At 39.4% G+C, this 18,493-nt stretch overlaps 1 protein-coding gene across 3 annotated transcripts in view; it reads right to left on the reverse strand.

The window, feature by feature from the left end:
• Positions 1–18,493, reverse strand: part of LOC145774347 (uncharacterized) — a 94,092-nt gene that overhangs the window by 72,231 nt on the left and 3,368 nt on the right. The window lies entirely within an intron of this gene.

An 18,493-nucleotide genomic window follows, 5' to 3' on the forward strand; every position in this document is an offset into this window, starting at 1 on the left:
GTCTTCGTACGGGCGCCGGCCTTTTCCGCTCAACCATGCACCAATGGGGAATGGCTTCTTCCTCCTCCTGTGAATGTGGTGCCGAGGAACAGACCGCAGACCACATCATCAATGACTGTACCATCTTCAAGCCACCTAACGGAGTGGAAGGTCTGCGCGTCATGGATGATGAAACTAAAGACTGGTTGCTCTCTAGCAGCCTCCAGTGTAGCCCGGGAACATCGTGAATCTGGGGTGGTAAAAGGATAGACCCTCGGCCCCAGAAGCTCAGACGACGACGACGGGACGATCATTTGTGATTGACCAGTCGAGAAAAGCCAGCACGGGAACACCATGCATCACCTTTGACCAGCCGTTGTTGTTGAAAGCAGTAGAAATAATAACAGAAAAGTTCCTGAAGATTCTTTGCCGTCTTGGAGGGTTCCACATTTTGATAAGTTACTTAGGAAGCATCGGTAATGCAATGAAAGGATCCGGTGTTGTAGAATGCTTGCAAGTGGTTAGGGTGAAAATGCGGTTCAACACATGATTTCAGGCAAGGCGATAGCGAGAGTAGTAAGAGGTCATTTTCTCTTACAAAGTGCTCTTCGATTAACAATCATTGGCAGACTCCTACAAGAAGAGATCATATCGGAAGACGATTTGAAAAAACTGAAGACCATCTACCACAATCTTATCAATGATGAGATCCCACCTGATGAAATCAACAACTGTGAAGTATTGGAGAAGTTAAACAGTGCTATGGAACAGATGATGAGTAGACTTGGTGCTCTTTCCCGTACAGCCAAGCTTTGGGTACAATATATCCGTTGTATCAACACCGTTAAATTATTCATTGCTGCGGAAAGGACTGGTAACTGACAAAATCATCTAGCTGCTACTGTACAAATGTTGAATTTATTTGCTGCAACAGGTCATATCAACTATGCAAAGAGTGCCAGACTTTATCTGCAAATGATGAATGACCTCCGATCAACATTCCCAGATTTGCATAAACAGTTCACGCTCAACGGATATCATGTTGTCCGACGAAGCGCTCGATTTTGGAACGGAATTTGGACTGATCTGTCGATTGAACAGGTGTTGATGCGCTCACTGAAGACATGTGGTGGCTTAACCCGTGGAAGAGGGATGACAGAAAATGTAATGCTGACCTGGGTACACACGATGCATGTTTGCCCTTCAATACATGACGCTATGACAACATTAACTGTGACCACACATAAAACAAGCAATCAACATGCAGAATTAGGAACAAGCCGTATGAAGCGAGACAATGATGATTTGGTGAAGATTCGATCTTGGATTGAAAGCCATAACCCCATCTATGAAAGTGAGCCTTTACTAAGAAATATTGCAACAGGAGTAACAGCAACAGAAGGAGATGGAATCAATGGTGATGATGCAGAAAGTGTTGGTGAAGCAATCCAGCATCAACTAGACGGTGTTTCGTATTCAGAAGCAAAAATTAAGAAGAGAGATCAGATCAAGACGCTGGAAGCACTAGAGATTGGTGTAAGAATCGACAAGGAGAAAGTGCATGTCGACCCATTGCTCCTATTTTCCAGGTTGCTTGTGTTGATTGAGAAGAGGATATACAAAGCTATTTCCAGTATGAGCTAACAGCCGTTCCTACCTCGCTGTTTCAGAATTCGATGATGCAAAAATCAAGCAAAGCAAAACTGGGACAGGCTTTAAAGAAAGATGTCACATCCTCCACCTACATATGGGATCAATCATTTCATATACTGGATGGAGGTGCTCTGCTGCATAAAGTAAAGTGGCTCAAAAATCGTCCATATCGGTCAATTTTGGATCAATACACAAAGTATGTAAGCAAGAAATATGGACGATCGTGCATAGTTTTTGATGGATGTGATAATGGTCCCTACGTAAATGATCATGAACACAAACGAAGAACAGGGAAAATGAGTGCCTTTGTAACTTTTGATAACTTAGAAATGATTCCAACATTCAACCAAGAAATATTTTTGAAGAACGAGCAGAATAAATCACTGTTCATATCTTTCCTATCAGATGAGCTGCGAAGAGAATGTCATGATGTTCGAAACAGTTTGGGAGATGCGGATGTAACATGTACCATGAGGCAAAACCCTACACGGACACTAAAATCGTTTCAGCAGCATTGGAGTATGCAGAAGATAACAACATAGATGTGGTTGTAGTAGCGGCTGACACTGACATTCTAGTGTTGTTGATGTTTCACTGGAAAAATGGTATGCATCTCTACATGCTTTCTGATGCTAGCAACAAAGGTGACAAAGAAATCTGGAAAATTGAAGATTTGGTCAAATCAACTGGAGATGTCATTACAAGTCATATTTTGTTCATCCATGCTTGGTCGGGTTGCGATACTACGTGTGCATTGTTTGGACAAGGTGACCTACAATTTGTTTTTGGAAACTAGGAACTTTCATGATAAACTTGGTTTTACTTGCTTGAATGATGTAAATGTTACTTTAGGAAATATTGTATTTAGATAAGCCTTATCGTATTCTTTTTAATATAATTGTACACGGTGAACATATTCGGAATTGCCTTCGTTCTTTACTAATTTTTCGGTTGCTATGCACAGGCTACTTATAAAAGTTATATCTATAATCTTTTATGTCAGGAAAAACTAGTACCCTGAAGAAGTTTGGGACAAGGGAGGTTTTCCAAGAAACTGCTAAAGTACTCGAAGACGAAACAGCCATTGCAGAGGAAGTAGAACAAAAAGGACTTAAATTGTTAATGTTTAGGTAACTTAAAAAGTTACATTAGTATTATAACGATAATGTCAAGTTCCTACCACCAAATCATCAATAAAAGTTTAAGAAGTGTGTTCAGTTTTAATATACAATTTTTATCTTTTTAGCTATGGTGGGAAAAAAACCTGGGCGGTGGAAGATTTGCGCTACCATCAGTTTCAGCAACATCTAAAACGACAATCAAGCCACAGTCTCTCGCTCCAACCAAAAATGCTGCAAAGTATCATTTTCTTCGAATCCATCTGCAGGTGATTGAATGGAAAACACTGATGAGCGTTGAACTAAATCCGCTCGATTGGGGCTGGAAATTATCCATTGGGAGTTACGATCCTATTCTAACCGATTTGAGTGCGGCTACTGATAACATTCTTCACTTTGTACGATGTAACGTCACTAAGATAAGTCCTTGCAGTACCAACGTTTGCAGCTGCAGGCGGCACGGCTACCATGTGTTTCTGCGTGTGGTAATTGCAATGGAGTGGATTGTGAAAATTATGACAAAGACGAAGTTTCATCAGACGAAGACAGCGTTGGAAGTGACGAGGAAGCGGATAGAAACATATTTGATGTTGAAAAATAAATATCAGATGCAAATTTGGTCAAATTATTCAAAATCTAGCTTTTTTGAAGTGTTGGTTGCAAGAAAAGCGATTTACAAGTCAGGAAAAGAAATCATGAAAACAAAACTTTTGAAACAATTTTAATTAATTTCAAACGCCTTCTACTGATATGATATGTTTGGTTTGACATGTAGATTATTGTTCATAAGTATTTGCAAAGATTGATATTGAATTTTACTATTTACCTTATAACGGTGATATTCGTGATCGTCCATAAAACATTCCTTTTAACCAGTGCATTATGACGCCATTGCTACTGCAAGTATTACAATTTTTCATTAATTTCCTAAATGCTCTGAAAGGTTTACTCAAGTAAGTGAACACAAAACAATATGCACAAACCAACGATTGCATTCACTGGAAATTCTCGATTGTCAACATTTACATTTTCTGTACTAGATGGCGCAACATGTGTTTTAAGTAGCCCATCACTCCCCATTAAACTTATTGTATTCAACAAAGTAAAAAACGAAAAGAAAAAGTGGCTTTACTGGGAGGATTCTTGCATTCCATTCATCCCCTAGTATTGAAGAGTAATTAGGATATTCCAATTATTCTTGTGACGTCATCATGACGTCACATCCAGAATTTTTTACCAAAATGTTCTCACAAAGCTACAGATTGCGATATTTGAAAAAACAAACCAGAAATCAGTATGGAAGTATTAGAAAAGATGGATATAGTTCATTTCCGTTAGGGGGCGCTAAACGCAAATTTCAAATGCCCCCCATTCCATTTGCTCAAAGCCGATTGAAGAGAATTTTGGATATGATGATCTACATAAAATTTCTCTTCTTTTGGTACCAAATTTGTTAAGTTACGAATTTTTTCCAGGTCAAACCCTAATATGACTACACTATAACTTCAATACAATCAGTAGGCTAACAACATACCATTTCATCTTGTAATTCACTGCTGTCGCCATTCTTGCTGTTAGTGTTGGGTTCAGCATCAACTACAGCGTTGGTTTCAGCATCGCCTTCACAGCTCATTTCATCATCATCACGTGCCGTCTCCGATCTGAAGATTGGCTGTCATTTTCCTCCACAAGCATCGTTCTTCCGCTACTCTTTTTGTTTCTCCAATGCTTGACAAATCAGCCCAGAGCTCACTATATATTACGTCATCTCCCCATGTTAGTCTTCTTCTTCCCCTGCACTTCTTCCCTTTCACCATACCTTCAATGACCAATTGATGTAGCTGTCCTGCCGATCCTCTCAAAATATGTCCAGAGAATTTCATCTTTTGTTTTGCTAAGTCGTTTGCCCATCTATCTTGCACTCCAACTCTTTTCCTAATTGCTTCTAATGTGTTTTTTAAATGATATTTTTAATATTCTTCTGTAGCACCAGAGTTGAAAAGCATTAATTTTTATGTGAATTTCTTTGATGTACGTCCAACTTTCATTTCCATATGACATGACCGGTTTGATGTAACAAGATAGAAGTCTCAGTTTTAATTGTAAATGTATTTCTCCTCTTAAAAATTCCTTGCAATGGCTAAAGAAAAACAACAAGTCGAAGAAATGGAAGTCTTCATTTTCCAGCAATCCAACTAGTCAGACTTGGAATTTTCTCAATGCCACATGCATCAAACGTAAACAAGCAAGTTTAAAAAGTTTCTAGAAAACACGTTACATAATAAAGATTTCGCAATCACAGATCTATTGATAAACATCCTTATGACGTCATGACAAACGTCATTCGGCAATTGTGAAAAACAACAGAACATTCCAGATTTGTTCTGAATGAATGTCCCGAATGCTCTGGAAACACATTACATAATAGAGATCTCGCAATTAAAGGTTACTTCAGGTCAGTAACCGATAATAACACATCGCTCAAAAATTCCATAATGAAAACAGCACGTTCTGTCAAGATACAAAGCAGTCCGACGCGAGGCCTTGCACATTGATTGTGACATACACTCTTTAGGACGGATTAGGTTGGGATGAGTTGCCAAACAGCATTTCATGATTACAATATTACTGTATGGAGATGGTATCAAAAACCTACAACAGTCCTCGAAATTACGGTGGCACATGGCAATTGTTGTGGTAAATGCTGCTGCAAACATCATAATGGCCATTCTGCTACCACCAGGGTTGCAATTTTTGGCAGCAATGCTGCTCGACACGCGTCGTCACTATTCGACAAACGTCGTGCCTTACAGAAAAAAAAGGAAAGGAAAAAAACTGAGAGAGGACGTCAAGTCGAGGAACAATCGGGGGATGGGGGCATCACGTGATGCAATCATAAGAGTGCCGACTTATGTAAAATTTCTTCAGCCAGGTACTTCAAGGCAAGGCCTAAAAGCGACGCTTCCCGCGAGAAATTCCCAAGGCGTCCGCGCCGCCATTTTGAATACTGCATAAAAATGCTTTGATTGAAGTTCTAACGCCTGGCATCAAACATTTCGCCACAAACGTTTTGTGCTATTCGACACAACAGGTTTCTTTTATAGATGAAATAACCTCCAGAGGCTACTTTTAGTTGTAATGTCTAATTGTCTATCGTCTATGCGAGTGTGTTATTCGCCGTATGAGCCAATTAACAATTTATTGCACTGTTAAAATGACTCCGTTGGATACCGGTACTTGTGATGAAATTTTTCACATCTAGAAAACAGCCTAGTTTTCGACCAGATGTTCAGAAATACAGATGATAAAAGGCGCTATTTTTATAGAATGAAGTTCTCTTCCAGAAGACCATTTTGAACACTGCAGGAAAATGATCGAAGTTCAACGCCTGGCATCAAACATTTGGTAACTCGCATGTTTCGCTCGTAACTGTACGTGCGGGTACGTGCATAACTATTTACACACTAAGCGAGACTAAAGAAATGCAAAAGGAAAAATTCTCGCAGTAGGTTACGCTAGTACAGTGGTTCCCAACTTGGGGTTTGCGGACCCCTTGGGGGTCCGTGAGAAAGCATTTGGGGGTTCGTGATTACCTTGATGAATTTTGGAAAAAAGATTGTTCTATATGCACGGATAGAGCACCAGCTATGCTCAGGAACAAATCCGGATTTGCTGCTTTAGTAAAAAACAAAGCTCCTCGCGTGGTTGTTACCCATTGCTTCTTGCACATGTACGCCTTAGCAGCAAAAACTTTACCAGCAAGTTTCAAAGAAATTCTGACAAATTGCGTTAAAGTTGTTAATTTCATCAAAAGCAGAGCTGTAAACCACCGTACTTTTAAACCGCTCTGTCAAGAAGTAGGGTCAGAATACGAAGTACTTTTGTATCATTCTGAGGTAGGTTGGTTATCTAGAGGAGAAGTTTTAAAACGACTGCAGCAGCTAAAAAATGAGGTATCAACTTTTTTAAAAGCAAAAGGAAGTCTCCTCTCAAAATTGTTTGAGTGTAAAAGTTTTCTATACGGCATGGCCTACTTCGGAATGGCCCGTGAGTCCAATCCCTATTCGGTGATTTTTTCAATTTTTTTTTTTTAAATTATCGGGTACCGTAGCCTAATTATCATTGCCGTTTTAGGATTAAGGGTTCGGGTTAGGGGTTAGGTACTCACCAAATCAGACTCATCGAATAGTAGCAGACCGGGCCTACTTAGCCAATACTTTCGGTCATATTAACAATGTTAATAGTGGCATTCAAGGACCAGGTGTGAAAATAATTGATGCAGCTGAAAAACTGAAAGCGTTTTTAGCCAAGTAACCGGTTTGGAAACGCAGATTGGAAGCAGGTAATTACGCTAACTTTCCAATGTTAGAAGATCTTATCTTGATGGATGAAACTCAAAGAAAATATACTCTTTTGATCTCTATGAGAGAAAAATTCTGCGCACACTTGGAAACCCTGCAAATCTCATTTCAACGTCATTTTAATTTAGAACACCTGCCGCACGAAGTTGAAACATGGATTCGAATTCCTTTTCTTTTAGACTTGAGCAACATTAGCGATGACGATCTCAGTAACGGTGATCTACTTGATTTGAGATCAAGAGTTATTACGCAATGAATTTCATTCAAAAGCTGTGGAAGAATTTGGTGCTCACAACTGCAAACCTACCCATTCTTGGCAAAGCAAGCTATTGTTATTTTGTTACGATTCATAACCACTTACCTTTGCGAGGCAGGATTCTCAGCTCTTGTTACAATAAAAAACTAAACAACGAAATCGCCTGGACGTTGAAGATGGCATGTGTGTTGCATTGTCAAAAACTCAAGCACAGTTCAGTCGTTTAGTTCAGGTAAGGCAACAACAGCCCTCTCATTGAATTTGCTTACGTTGAAAAAGTTTTGACATGGCACTTTGGGTTACCTTAATAGTCAAATACTGCTAACATTTCTTGAACAATTCATTCATTTTCTTATTTAAGCAACTGTTTAGCCTGATATTTTCCGCAGGAGTCATAGCGCAATGCAATATGACACAGTACAGTAGTTGAGTAGCATAATTATTACAATAGTCAATAGTATGTTAATTGAGTTTCAGGCAATATGTAGGTAGGGATCCGCGGAATTATTAATTTGTCTAAAGGGGTCCGTGACAACAAAAAGGTTGGAAACCACTGCGTTAGTAGTATACAACAACTCTTATTTATAAGCATGTTAGATTGTTAGAATGGACAAGCCTTAACGCAGTCGGCGGCAAGTAGTGCATGAATGACCGCCCATGCTACCTCCTCAGTCGGCCAATTTGGCCGCCGGATTCTTCTAGCTAGTTATTTAATTTACAATAGAATGATCGTGGATTAACTGTCGAAAATATCTAGTATCAAAGAGTGACGCAGAATTAGGTCAGCGCGTTATAATCACCAATGTTGTATTTCCGGAAACGTTTGCTATTGTATGGAAAACATCCAGCTGCGATCACAAGCTATAAGTCTTGTTTGTAATTCCGAGGTTTATTTTAACAGTGGTCATCCGAAGTGTTAATTTACATCGGCTGGCAATAATGTCATTTTTATGTCGATTCAATGTTGTCGAACATTGAATCGTTGTTAAAAAGGAGAACTAACCAGACAACAAAATTCTTCATTATTACCCTGATTTAACGACTACAAAAGTAGAATCAAGTGCTAATTTACATCTGCTGGCAATATTGTCATTTTTAAAGGATTGTTAAAAATTACTGAGCAGCAAGCAGTTGAAACAATTTAATGTTGTTAGATGGTCCCACAATAACGGATTACAATCCCGATAGAGCAGTTATTGCGTGGTACAACGATTCTATAGCAGGACGTCGACGACGCCCAGACTTCAACACTAAATGATCATTTTGGGCTTGTTGCAAGTTTAATTCTATTCACTTGTGCTATCGTTATTTGTATTTTGGCCTCCAAGCACGCAGATTTGGCTGCCGAGAAAGAGCTTTCGGTAGCCCACGATGGCTGTCGGAAAAAAACACGAGTTTTAAGGCCTCATGGATGATAACATTGATAAAACTAGGATACTCAACCAAACGCCACCTGATCACACCTCCCCAGAGATCAATATCAAGGAAAGACTTCTAGATGAAGTGGACTACTTATACCTTGGTAGCATACTTTTAACTGCATCAATATGTGCAAAAGATATTGAACATCAAAAATTAAAAATTTATGGTCTTCCAGGCAACCGTTCTATCTACCCTTCTCTATGCTTGTGAAACCTGGACAATGGACATTGGACAATGGACATTATACCGCTGTGACATCTCACGTTTTTAAATTTTCCAGCAGAGGAAACTGAGGCAAATTCTAGGCACTCGTTGGGAAGATTATCTCACCAACGATGCAATCCTTGATCGCGCTAGGTTGCCCAGTTTAGAAACTACCATATTGCAGCACTGCTTTCGCTAGACACTGGACAGGACAGGTCATGCAAATGGACCCAACGAGGCTTCCTCGAATAATGCTTTATGGTGAACTAGAGACAGGAAAAAGCGCCCCGGAAGACCAAAAATGAGATACAAAATCAGGTGAAAGTCTCCCTCAGCCATGCAAACATTGATATGGATTCATGGGAACAACTTGCTACTGATAGATCACTTTAGATGGAGAAAAAAAAACTATGAAAGGCATGGAAATTTTCAAAGAAAAAAACAGGATACAAAAATCCCAAGAAATACGAGAAAAGAAAAACTAAAACTACCACGTCCCCATCCTCCATACAATATGACTTTTGCCCATGTTTCTTTTCCATCATAGACTTGGCTTCCAAAGCCACATACGACATCACCATCCAAAGCTAAATTCGATTTGAATACGAAACCAATGCTCGGACATGAGCTGGAGCCGATGACGATAGCCTAAGGGTTTCTTTTGCGGTCCTCAATTTCGCATTTACAACAGTTTTCTTCCTGTAGCAAAACAATAGACCTTTTCCGAGCTGATATCAGTCAGGCGTGACCGAGTAAACACAGTCCTCTGAGATGGCTCAGTCGGAACTGATTTTGCTTGAAACTTGTTGCATTTTTGCGCGTATTGTAAGTTGTAACGACATTGCAACGTTTTCTAAGTAGTTTTTATCTGGACAAACATGTGTTTTAATGTCTATGAAACCTTTTGTCAGTTTGTTTCATTTTATTGACCGAAAGATACCAGTTAACATGCTTGGAATAGCTAATCAAATTTGGGCTGTTTGTTGCATGCTTTGCAATTTCAAAGGCCAATACTTTCGTCAGAAAAAGATTAGACATCGCTTGTAAGCATGTTTTGTTAATTTCATCATGTTCATGCAGTGACCTGTGATCACCTTACCTGAATATGAACCGTCTGTTTGTCAGCACTGAATAAAGTGGCTTTAAATGTAAAAATGTGCAGATTTCAAAGAGCGAAATGATTTGTTGAGTTCCCTCTGTACTGCATAAATAGTTTAAAGCATGGCCGAAGTAAAAATTGTTTAGTTTAGGTAACATACAATTCCAAAAATCATCATCAAATGGAATTCTCTGTACAAACAGTGACTTGGACGTTGACACAATAAGATCACACCAAGTCATTCCAGATATAGCCATTTGTCCTTGAATTTGGAAATGATAGTGATGAGAGATTTTCAATTGTGGCAAGTTTGTTTTTGCCTCCAGGTTCAGTTCTAAGCAAAAGTCAGGGTAAGACGTTGCTGCTCTGATGCCAAAGGCGTAGCCAGAAAAAAAATGGGGGGGGGCAAATATTTGATGAATTGAAGAGAACGACAAAGTGTTTGATTTAAGACATCGCCACTCGATGTGAAGTGGCGTATCCTGGTGGTTTAAGCAAGAGAAGCAATAAAGCTGGTGGGGGGTTAGAGCGTGCCGAAGGCACGCATATTCTTGGGGGGTCCGGGGGCATGCTCTCCCGGAAAATTTTTGCAAAATTACACTCAAATAATGGATTATAGCGCTTTCTGGAAACACTTTCAGGGTAATTTGTATAAAATTTATTAACAGATAAACAGCTATTAACTTATTAAAGGTAGCTGTTACACACGAACGAGCAAAAATTGCGGCTAAAAGTAGAGAACACAAAAAACTCAGCTATACACAAAAACCCAACAGAGTAAGCGATTCTGAAATTGCTTCCACAGATTAGTTAAAAGAAGCGTAAATCGCGTAAATTTTGCTCGATTTACAATTTGCAAAATTTATTGGTGCCTTTCTGTGTGTCTAAAATAAATTCTAAAACAAGTCTTGGGGGGTGTTAATGGCCAGATGTCTTGCAAAACAATATAAATTTATACAAATTATATTATATTTTCAACAAAAGGTTCAAATTCGAATGCCAAACTTTAAAATTTTTTTTTGGGGGGAATGGCCCCTTTTGCCCCCCTGGCTACCCCTATGTCTGACGCTATGGTGTCTATATTTGTATGGGCACTTTATTTCGAAAATGCGAAATGGGCTTTCCTCAGCAGAAAAATCTTTCACCTTCCCATCTGGTGAAGCTCCCAGGTGTGAACAGCCAGGATTTACTATTAGGCCACAGTCAGATACTTGTAAGGCATGGCCCATTTCCTTGGTCATTTTGGCAACATAAAGTGCACATGCCGCTTTCTTGTTACTTCGACCATGTACTAGTGGTTTGGCATTACATTTATTAGCAGAGAAAATGGATTTGAAAAATGAGGCTGTACTGTAGGTGCAGCTTTCCTTGCACACACTTTTCGAAAAATAGAAGAAGTTAATCAAGAACATCTGCTTTTAAACTACAGATTACTGTCACATTGTTCAAATATTTCTTTTTCTAGTATCTGTGCATTCTTCAGAGATACTTGTAGTGCATAATATTGCCAGTGCTTTATCAGAAAGAGTTTGATGTTGCATTTGAAATCGTGGCACTGTGTGCAAATTGGGAAAGTTGGCAGTGTATCTTACAGCCTCACTTTTTTTTGTTTGGCAGTGGCTATTTGACCAGCGCCGGTCTTTGAATCTGAAACACTATTTGACCGGTCATGACGTCACTCTATAGGCACTTCTTTCTTTTTCTCTTTCAAAGCAAGAGACGAGAAGAGTGCGTATATAACTTGTAAATTCGACGATTATCTTCAACTGATTGAATGGCGCGTGGGTTACGTCTCTGGTTGGTGTTCCAGAGGGAATGAGTTCGATACTACGCGAAAGCGTTTTTTTTTTAATTTTTAATTAAATTTTAACCCGAAGTGACTCAATCGTTAGGCTGCTGCATTTTTGTAGTCAGTTTTTATTTTCAGAAACCTACAGCCCAATTTTTTATGTCTTTTCAACTATGAGTAATAAATAAGTCAAAGTTTTTTAATTTTCTTGAATTTGAGAATTTCTCTGGATAATTTTCCGTTCGTCATAAGAGGATGTGACCGTGTTTGTCGAACGACGCAAAAATGTAATGCGTCGTTCGGCAAACACAGTCACATCGCAAAAATGTAATGCGTTGTTCCGCAAACACGGTCACATCGCAAAAATGTAATGCGTCGTTCGGAAAACACAGTCACATCTTCTTATGACGAACGGAAAATTATCCAGAGAAAGATAAAAAATTCTCAAATTCAAGAAAATTAAAAAACTCTGACATATTTATTACTCATAGTTGAAAAGACATAAGAAATTGGGCTGTAGGCTTCTGAAAATAAAAATTGACTACAAAAATGCAGCAGCCTAACGATTGAGTCACTTCGGGTCAAAATTTAACTAAAAATTTAAAAAAAAGCGCTTCCGCGTAGTATTGAACTCATTCCTTCTGGAACACCAACCAGAGACGTAACCTACGCGCCATCCAATCAGTTGAAGATAATCGTTGAATTTACAAGTTATATACGCACTCTTCTCGTCTTTTGCTTTGAAAGAGAAAAAGAAAGAAGTGCCTATAGAGTGACGTCATGACCGGTCAAATAGTGTTTCAGATTCAAAGACCGGCGCCGGTCAAATAGCCACTGCCTTTTTGTTTACAAAGGAAAATACCGTACACAATTTAGCCTTGCAGGCCACCGGTTCGGTAGTTAATCAACATAATCTGAACTGAATTTCAACATAATCTGAATTTCTGACTTTGTAGCCTACCGATACTGCACTCAAGCTTACACATGATCATAACTTACCCTGGGCCTGTTACAAACGAATGCAAGATGATAGGTTTCATAGACATTAAAACACATGTTTGTCCAGATAAAAACTACTTAGAAAACGTTGCGCGTCGTTACAACTTACAATACGCGCAAAATGCAACAAGTTTCAAGCAAAATCAGTTCTGACTGCGCCATCTCAGAGGACCGTGTTTACCCGGTCACGCTTGACTGATATCAGCTCAGAAAAGGTCAATTAATATACTACACGTCCAGTAGGTACACAACTTAACGCTTGATTTCCCTTTGCATCACTCAACCACCAAAACTTAAGTAACTCTGATGTACATCCACACAACTTGTGCGGTAATTCGCGGCCAAACGCTTTATCTAATTCTTGTGACGTCATATTACTATTCAACAAACGCAGAATTCTTGGTCGTTGGACAAAAAAAAATCGCAGCCCTCGCTACGGCAATAAAAATGTCGCCGCTAAATGAGCACTAAATTAGGACAAAAATTGCTTCATATTTCTTCCTGTGTTATTCACTTGCAGCGAGATTTTATTCAGCAGAAACATCGGCACCAAGACATCACCTCGGAGTATTTTACTTGCCGTGAACACTCACACGCCCAAGACATGTAACTTCTTCATTTTACGTTAAACCAACATACGACAATGTTGAATTGATGTAAAATTGGCAAACTGTCCAAACTTCTAAACAACTAATGACTGACCAAAAAATTATCATTCCTTAAAATTTCCATTACAAATATCAATCCTCATGAATATGCCACAATGCCCTTTGTACAGTAGTAGATGAAGTATGCGCGGCTAATGTTTATAACTGACGCATATCCCAGCCATTTCTTATTGAATGCTTAATGTATGCGAGAAAGTTTAGGTATGGTGATTGGTGAAAGAGGTGACAGTAAAACTAAAAGGTTGGAAATTGCCTGCTGCAGGTGACACAGTTGAGGAAGGAAAAGTTTCCAATATCTTCTGTAAAGTATGCAATCTGAGACTTCACCAGGACTCACCTCCCCAGAAAGCCCTTGAATTTGCAATAATTGGCAGCAAAAAGTACCAAGGCCGAACCGGACGTCACCTTACCAACGTATTACAACTGCTGAGATCTAACATCAGAAAAGCTGGCCTGGGATCCCTGCTCAGCACACCACATCTCCATCGGTTGCAAAACATCGCAAAGGACAAAACAGAATGGAGATCCTAACAACCTTGTTGAAAGACTGATCGAAGCCAGCGGATGCCAAACGATTTGGCTACACTGGTGGCGGAGACAGTTACAACAATAAAGTATGCAAGGAAATTTATGGAAGTAATCTATCTGATCTAAACATCTTAAGAGGTAGGGTCTGCTACTATCCGGTGAGTCCGATTCGGTGAGTTCCTAACCTCTAACCCTAACCCTAAAACGGCAATGATAATTAGGCTACGGCACCCGATAATTTACAAAAAAAATTTGAAAAAATCCCATGTTAAGGGATCGGACTCACCGAATCGGACTCACCGAAACGGGCCATTCCGTAAGAGGTAACGTTAAAAAACAAGGAGAGAACTAGATTGGTAGAACTAAAGTGATCAAAAAAGCCAATGCGTCTGATCATGCAGGAACACGTGTCCATGAATGGGCACTTCTTCGTGTAAAAGAAAGAACCCTAGAAAATAACGATTTAAATTCCGCGGAAAGGGCGACGCTTTCTACTCCCACAAGTCAAACAAGCATAGTTCAGCATGCTCAAACACTTAATGGAAAACAGCGGCAAAACAGCCACAATCCAAGGTTTGTTGATTTGGCGACGACAATGTTCTTGCCGCAGTAGATGGAAGCTAATTTCGAGGGCTGCTACGATGGCATCTGCTTAGAAAAGTTAGTATTATTTCCTTAGGACTGAACAATCACCTATGCTAAGGAAGCTCATCGCTGCCTCAAAGCAGAACTTGGGATAGACCATCCGAGCATATTTAAGGAATACCATAATGACTTCGACCAGGGATATCTAAAGAAGGGGATACAAAGGCTTTTATAACGTCTGACAATAGAAGGGCTTTTGTTTATCGTAAAATAGCAATTGGCACGATAATAGTTTAATAAACCTTGTTATGATAACCTGCATTGCGCTATTATCATCAGGCCTAGATATTCACTGCATGCTCATGGTTGCTTGTTAATTCAACTACCCATATGCTTACTTTACATCTAGCCCACTGCAAAGGCTTTGTTAAAAACCCCCAGCTTATTGGAAAGTTTTCAACTGTCTTTGTAAACAAGTATTCTTTAAATATGTTCCACATAACATTTGCTAACTGTCTTCTGTACCTCACTGTAACAGCTGCACTACAAAACTTTCCACAATTTAAAAAAGAACCACATGTTTAAAGCACTACAAACTACTGCCCTGGTGGTGTCGTGAGAATAAGGCAATCGCTGCAAGCCTTCAGTCCTCGAAATTAGCGGTGGCACACGGCAATTGCCGTGGTAAATGCCGCCGCAAACGTCATAATGGCCATTCTGCTACGGCAATAAAAATGCCGTCGCAAAATGAGCATTTAATTCCAGCAAAAATTGTTCAAAATTTCTTCCTGTTTGATTTACTCGCAGCAAGAGTTCAATCAGCAGAAACATCGCACCAAAACCTCACCTCGGACTATTTTACTTGCTGTGAACACTCACTCAGTCTTCGAAATTAGCATATTTTTACTTCGCAAAAACGTTGACGAGGCCAAACGGCAAAAGTTGAAATTGCCTCGGCAATTGCTGTGAACGTTTATTACGAAAAAATTGTACCAAAACATGCAAAACGAGAAGAGAAAAAAATAATCGAATAGTCTATCACAACCGCACTGTTTGATTTGTTGTAATGTAATAATACCAAAAGTAGCGATAAAGCTATCAACGCGATATGCACGCTGTTACGGTGATTCACGTTACAACTCATTGGGGGGGAAAGTAAGTTAATTTTGGGTTGATTCAACGTTATAGTCAGCACAAATCGATTTAATTTTTCCGGCGAGTTCTATCGCGTAACAATGCCCAATAAGAAATTTACGTTTGTTTTACATTAATTCGACATCTAGCGACGTTAAATTATTATGAAATAACGTTAATTGCTCAATCAGGTACCGATAACAAATCAATAGCTCCCTGCGAGAAGATTGCCTCGATTTACGTATACAGTACACTAACCTAATTTCGGCACAATTAGGATACTGCGAGCAACACAAAGTCTGTTGGATAAAGAACTAGTCAGAATCGGAATCATCGGAGGATGAGGTTGTCGCGTCGTCACTGGAATACTTGAAGACGCAAAACTGCCTGTTCATGAACGCACGATGCCATATGATCGGAAGCATTACTTTTCTTTACTGCCGAAGAACCATTTATCCAACTTTGTACCACTTTTTATATTTGCAACGATACCGGTCAAAAATAAGCATTCGATGAAAGAATAACTTTTGCGTAACAATTAAGCCAACATTTATAAGGTTGCAAACTTTTTACAGTTCACAAGAGCATTGTCAGCGCTTAAAATAGCTTGCGTGATGCTCTGGGCTACCGCCGGGTGACACACGATGAAGAAGAAGCGCATAAAATTTCGTTTGATTAAAGCATATGGCAATTGCCGCCGCAATCCGAGGTTTGTTGATTTGGCGACGGCAATGTTTTTGCCGTCGTAGATGGAAGCTAATTTCGAGGGCTGAGCCTTTGTATCCCCTTCTTTAGATACTTCCCTTCCCTGACTTCGACATGGAACCTTAACCAAATACCTGTATAATATAATTTATTTTAAGTTGTCATCCTTACATTTGAGTGTGTAATTAACTTTGCAACTTTGTGTGGTCAGTTTCAATCACATATTATATAATATGCTTTTTGTCCTGTCAGTAAACTGTTTGGATTTTATTTCTATTTGTTATGTTTTTGTCTGTGCAGCTTTTTTCGACAAATTTCAAATTCAGTCCTCGAAATTAGCGGCGGCACTCGGCAATTGCCGTGGTAAATGCCGCCGTAAACGTAATAATGGCCATTCTGCTACGGCAATAAAAATGCCGCCGCAAAATGAGCACTTAATTAGAACAAAACTTGTTCAAAATTTCTTCCTGTGTTATTTACTCGCAGCGGGAGTTTAATCAGCAGAAACATCGCACCAAGACCTCACCTCGGACTATTTTAGTTGCTGTGAACACTCACGCAGTCTTCGAAAATATTATATTTTATAGCATATTTTTACTTGGCAAGAACTTTGCCGAGGCCAAACGGCAAAAGTTGAAATTGCGTCGGCAATTGCTCTGAACGTTTATTACGAAACAATTGTACCAAAACATGTGAAACGAGAAGGGAAAAGTATACTAGAGTAGTCTATCACGACCGCATCGTTTGATTTGTTGTGATGTAATAATACTTAAAGTAGCGATAAAGCGAGCAACGCAATACGCACGCTGTTACGTTAATTCACGTAAAATAGCTCAGGGGAAAAGTAAGTTAATTTTGGGTTGATTCAACGTTCGAGTCAGCACAAATCGATTTACAATTTTCCCGGCGGGTTATATTGCGCACCCAGACAGCAAAACCATCATTTCTACATCGATTCAACGTCTACAGACGCAAAATCAATGCAAAAATAACGAATTATGCTGCCTGGGTAACAACAATGCCCAATAAGAAATTTTCGTTTGTTTTTCGACATCTAGCGACGTTGAACCATCATAAAATAACGTTAATTGCTCAAACAGGTACCGGTAACAAATTAATAGCTCCCTGCGAGAAGATTGGCTCGGTTTTTGTTTATCCTAACATAATTTCGGCACAATTGGGATACTGCGTGCGAGCAACACAAAGTCTGTTGGATAAAATGGATAAAGAACTAGTCGGATATCATATATAAATCGGAATCATCAGATGCTGTATCGGAGGATGAGGTTGTCGCGTCGTCACTGGATTGAAGACGCAAAACTGCCCGTTCGTGAACGCGCAATGCCATATGATCGGAAGCATTATTTTACTGCCGAAGAACCATTTATCCAATTTTGTTCTACTTTTTTAACTTGACCCCTTAGCTTTTCTAATTCCGATTTGTTTCAGTCATAAAATTCTTTATAAATTTTGTAAAATACCACACTAACTTTTTCCTTCTGTTCCCTCTGTTTGATAACCTATAGCAGGTAAATTCTACTTTTCAACTGTATCCTTCACCATGATTTATATTCGCAACGACACCGGTAAACAATAAGCATTCGATGTAACAATAACTTTTTCGTAACAATTAAGCCAGTATTTACAAGGTTGCAAACTTTTTACAGTTTACAAGAGCATTGTCAGCGCGTAAAATAGCTTGCGTGATGCTCTCCGCTACCGCCGTATGAAACACGAAGAATAAACGATTAAAATTTCGTTTGTTTAAACTTTAAAGCATACGGCAATTGCCGCCGCAATCCAAGGTTTGCTGATTTGGCGACGGCAATGTTTTTGCCGTCGTAGATGGAAGCTAATTTCGAGGGCTGAAATTGCAGTAGAACTCGGTTAATCCGGATTCGATTTGACCGACGATTCGATCCAGATTAGGCGAAGATCCGGATTAACTGATGACTGTTCTATCAAGCCTGACGTTATCTAGATAGAAGGGTAT

The sequence above is a fragment of the Aplidium turbinatum genome, chromosome 7 (assembly GCF_918807975.1).
Source record: "Aplidium turbinatum chromosome 7, kaAplTurb1.1, whole genome shotgun sequence".
In the NCBI taxonomy this organism is placed as follows: Eukaryota; Metazoa; Chordata; class Ascidiacea; order Aplousobranchia; family Polyclinidae; genus Aplidium; species Aplidium turbinatum.